We start from the raw sequence: 5,000 nt of genomic DNA, 5'->3' as shown, positions 1-5,000 counted from the left end.
CAACACCAGGTGAAGAAACAGACATCATCAACGAAAGACTAGTCGGATTCGTCAGAGCAGATGACAAGCATTGTTGACCCTGCATAAGCAGAGATTCATCTCCAATGTGACTGTGGTAACAGTTGCCAACACTAGCTCACAGGCTAAGTCTAACAACGCAAGGAATATTAGTAGCTGTGAAAACTAAATGCTGATTAGGTGTGTGTTTAGTACACCTTGCTGTTATCACTTGAACAAGAGTTTTGCACTCTCCTTCACATTGGTCGTGGTTTGAGCACGAGAGTTGAGAAAATGCACTCCTCATGCACATATTGCACTCCTCCTATCAATACCAAGATCCAAGGGCAGGCTAAAAGTTACCCCTTAACCTACTGATCTTGGAACGCTGTAAAGCATTCTTAGCACTGAATAGAAAAAGGCAACAATACACAAGAGGAGCTGAGTTCTCCTCTCAGCTACACTTCGTGGTTCTATCCGTTTCTCTACAAGCGGTTTCACGTCCTTTTGAACTCTCTCTTCAAAGTACTTTGCAACTTTCCCTCACGGTACTTGTTTGCTATCGATATTACCATCGTATTTAGTCTTAGGAGGAGTTTACCTCCTAATTTGGATTGCACTCTCAAGCAATCTGACTCTATCCGCGACTAAAGCCAGTAATCGATATTCCATTAACCAAGATCTGCCACCGGCCTAGAACCGTCTCTGGGAAGAGGGCCCTTGTCAGAGGGACTTGCAGATTTAGTTGAAATAATCGTGACTCTAGCCATTACGCAGCACCGCTTTCCACCTTTCAATGGAAAACCTTTGCGCCGGACTCATCCCTTTTCACTCGCCGTTACTCAGGGAATCTCATTTGATTTCTTTTCCTCCGCTGAATTATATGCTTAAATTCGGCGGGTAACCTCACCTGATCTGAGATCAAAAATATTGATTAAGTTGATTAATGTTTATTTGTGTTGTTTGCAAGCAAGCAACGTAAATCTACTTTAATGTTTGCACAAATTTTGCCTTTGCATTACTTCTTAGGTCTGCTTTAACAGAATGAAATAGCTACTATTTGTACGATTTATACAAGTGCAAGAAGATTCATCAGTTAACAGGTTAGTTGATCACCATAGTTATCTGCAATACGACTTTAGCGTCGTCAGATAGGCGACTAACCTTAGAATCTCATGCTAGTATCTATTCATATATACTGCTTGCAGAGATGAAATATGCATTGTACACAAAATTTATCATGTGAAACAAGTAGATTTGAGATTCTCCTTACTAAATTGCAACGAATTGCAATTAAGAAAAGGAATAAAACATCAAGATTCATGCATATAAATATACAATCCTCTCAAAACAATGCATATATGGTAGTATGCAAGTGTTTTGTTGATTATTTTACATCTCAACTCTCAGACAGATGTGACCTCGGAAAAGACCCGAAAGCCGCAATGTGCGTTGGAAGCTCAAGTGCTCGGCGTGTCCTGCAATTCGCACCGATTATCGTAGCTAGCTACGTTCTTCATCGATTGGTAATTCGAGTGATCCACCGCTTGAAGATGTATCTTTGCCACCGTGGGACTTTTAATAAGTATCCTAAATCTGCATTGAGAGGGTTTGAAAACAATTGTATGCAGTTTATAAAAACCATAGTTGTCTTTACTTAGTTAGGCGAAGAAGTGTAAAACTTCCTTCTTTAAACCTTGCCGTCAGCATAAGCTGAAGACTTGATCAGGTACCAAGTATGTAGCAAGACAGGCTTTTCATTATAAACTACAATTGTTTTGCAAAAGAAATTATGGCTATCGTTAGATAACCCTCACTCTTTGTTGCATTGGATAATGAAAGATGGATGTATGAATGAACGAATGTAATGCAAATTAGAATCATGTTGCAATGGCTAAATGTTTGCAATAAACATTCACAATTGCGACTCTAATGCAAATACAATTCAATTGCATTCACCATATTAGCATCTACAATATCACTATGCAGAGTGTTTGATTGTTTGAAGGTTGTATTTCTCTTATAATAAGAGGGTAATACGTTAATGATCCTTCCGCAGGTTCACCTACGGAAACCTTGTTACGACTTTTACTTCCTCTAAATGATCAAGTTTGAACATCTTTCCAGCACAATCCGACCACTAGTTTCCCAATGGTCTGGATTGACCAGTCCGAAGTCCTCACTAAATCATTCAATCGGTAGTAGCGACGGGCGGTGTGTACAAAGGGCAGGGACGTAATCAACGCAAGCTAATGACTCACGCTTACTGGGAATTCCTCGTTCATGGGCAATAATTACAATGCCCAATCCCCATCACGAAATGGGTTCAAGCGGTTACCCACTCCTTTCGGAGCAGGAAACAGTATGCACGATGACCACTTCAGTGTAGCACGCGTGCGGCCCCGGACATCTAAGGGCATCACAGACCTGTTATTGCTCTGTTTCGTGCGGCTGCGAGCGCCGCTTGTCCCTCTAAGAAGTCCTTACAGTGCTACAGCATCCTTACCCTAGCCAATTCTGTAGGCTAATAGCAGCAGAGCCCTCAACAGCCGAAACCATCAAGAGATACTACCACCCACAGGTTGACTAAGGGGGAGTACTGCAGTGTAAACTGCAAGTCTATTTAGTAGGCTAGAGTCTCGTTCGTTATCGGAATTAACCAGACAAATCACTCCACCAACTAAGAACGGCCATGCACCACCACCCACTGAATCAAGAAAGAGCTCTCAATCTGTCAATCCTCTCAGTGTCCGGGCCGGGTGAGTTTTCCCGTGTTGAGTCAAATTAAGCCGCAAGCTCCACTCCTGGTGGTGCCCTTCCGTCAATTCCTTTAAGTTTCAGCTTTGCAACCATACTTCCCCCGGAACCCAAAAACTTTGGTTTCCCGGAAGCTTCCATTCGAGTCATGAAATTAGTTACTCAGAATGATCGCTGGTTGGCATCGTTTATGGTTAGAACTAGGGCGGTATCTGATCGCCTTCGAACCTCTAACTTTCGTTCTTGATTAATGAAAACATTCTTGGCAAATGCTTTCGCTGTAGTTTGTCTTGCGACGGTCCAAGAATTTCACCTCTAGCGCCGCAATACAAATGCCCCCGTCTGTCCCTCTTAATCATTACCTTGGATTCTTAAGACCAACAAAATAGAACCAAGGTCCTATTCCATTATTCCATGCAAGATCATTCAAGTTAAGGTAGTGGTACGCATCATATAGATGGTTGACCATACCGTTTTTAGGCACCTCTTTCGAGGTTTTGGACGCCTGCTTTGAGCACTCTGATTTTTTCAAGGTAAAAGTCTCGATCGCTTGAATCAACACTCGGTAAAGAGCATTGATAGCAAATATCGAGCAATTTTCTGTCTAAACACTATGAATGTAACCACCAGGAAAGAGGAATGAAGGTTCAAGCAAGCATCCGTAGACACAAGCAAGAAACCTAACATCACCATCTAACCCTTTAATCAGTGGACCCCATAGGTTCGACTGAAATCCAACTACGAGCTTTTTAACCGCAGCAACTTTAATATACGCTATTGGAGCTGGAATTACCGCGGCTGCTGGCACCAGACTTGCCCTCCAATAGATCCTCGTTAAAGGATTTAAATTGTACTCATTCCAATTACGGGGCCTCAATAGAGTCCCGTATTGTTATTTTTCGTCACTACATCCCCGTACTGGGATTGTGTAATTTGCGCGCCTGCTGCCTTCCTTAGATGTGGTAGCCGTTTCTCAGGCTCCCTCTCCGGAATCGAACCCTAATTCCCCGTTACCCGTTACAACCATGGTAGGCGCATAACCTACCATCGACAGTTGATAAGGCAGTTGCTTGAGGGATACATCGTCGGCTCAGAGGCCATACGATTTGCTCAGTTATTCAGAGTCATCACAAGAAATGCAACCGAAGTTGCTAAGATCCCCACTGCTAGTCCTTAGACAGCGACCGAAATCACTGAACAGGGTTCTAGGTGAATAAGAATCATTGGTCTTGTACTAATAAATGCGATCCTTCCGTCAGCAAGCTGAGGTTGGAACACTTGTTCATGTATTAGCTCTAGAATTACCACAGTTATCCATGTAAAAAAGAATATCCGAGGAACCGTAACTGATTTAATGAGCCATTCGCGGTTTCACTTTATAAACAGTATGTACTTAGACATGCATGGCTTAATCTTTGAGACAAGCATATGACTACTGGCAGGATCAACCAGGTAACTTGATGTTTTAGCAAAGTAAAATGCTAAACAAGTTGTTTTTGCAGCTATAAATACGATATCCTCAGCTAACAACCAGCAAGTGGATGTTAACTTTAACGAGGTATCGAGATTTATGTCGTGCATTAAGATGATTCTGCAGAAAACTCTTTAGAATCCATCTTCTTCCACTAAAATGTGCAAGCACATCTAGCAGGAGTAACCATTGCTGGGTACGTTTGCAAGTCAACTAAACAGCATAGTATTATAACCGCTTGATACCAATTTCTTGGATCAATCTGCGGTCTGCTTTGCACAAGCAGAGCTCAATACTAATACTGCTCACTCTGTTGAGTGACTAGTTTGAACATATATGCAAGATATGAAGTCTGATAGCATTAAAGCCCAACTCTCATAGATATTGTCAGTCGTACCAAGGAAGACCTTAGGTCTTGCAGGTACTCTACCTTTGTATAATAGTGTGTGGTGATAAGATGATTGACGATCCAAACCCATTCAGGCCCGTCTCTTCAACCACCAAACATCAACAGAATAACAGGAATAGATGCGTGAACAGCTACAGTCTGGACCATACCACTGCTTGATGCATTGACTTATCCATAACCGTAGACAATCACTTACCTCCCCATCAACTACTGATGGTTGCTTCTCTCAATTCAGCAACTACACTCACCACATATAACACAATAAATCTGGTTGTGATCTAAAACCTCTTTTTCTGAAAATTAGACTAAGTCCGTGTCTATTTTTGACACCCAATAACTTTTGAACCATAAGGTCAATCGCGATCA

At 42.0% G+C, this 5,000-nt stretch overlaps 3 non-coding genes across 3 annotated transcripts in view; all 3 read right to left on the bottom strand.

The window, feature by feature from the left end:
• LOC149092570 (large subunit ribosomal RNA) overlaps positions 1-921 on the bottom strand; it is a 4,168-nt gene extending 3,247 nt beyond the window's left edge. The window contains exon 1 of the ribosomal RNA XR_016200798.1: positions 1-921. This exon is cut by the window's left edge and continues 3,247 nt beyond it. This is a non-coding gene — a ribosomal RNA (large subunit ribosomal RNA).
• A 476-nt stretch (positions 922-1,397) lies between these two features.
• Positions 1,398-1,552, bottom strand: LOC149092569 (5.8S ribosomal RNA). The gene has a single exon (XR_016200823.1). It is a non-coding gene; the product is annotated as a 5.8S ribosomal RNA (ribosomal RNA).
• A 487-nt stretch (positions 1,553-2,039) lies between these two features.
• LOC149092568 (small subunit ribosomal RNA) lies at positions 2,040-4,209 on the bottom strand. Its single transcript, XR_016200841.1, has one exon. It is a non-coding gene; the product is annotated as a small subunit ribosomal RNA (ribosomal RNA).
• Between the last annotated feature and the right edge of the window lie 791 nt (positions 4,210-5,000).

Source organism: Tetranychus urticae, unplaced genomic scaffold (genome assembly GCF_039701765.1).
Source record: "Tetranychus urticae isolate SD_2017Ah unplaced genomic scaffold, NJAU_TeUrti_SD_1.0 Scaffold_8, whole genome shotgun sequence".
NCBI lineage: Eukaryota > Metazoa > Arthropoda > Arachnida > Trombidiformes > Tetranychidae > Tetranychus > Tetranychus urticae.
This window is presented reverse-complemented; position numbering and strand designations above follow the sequence as displayed.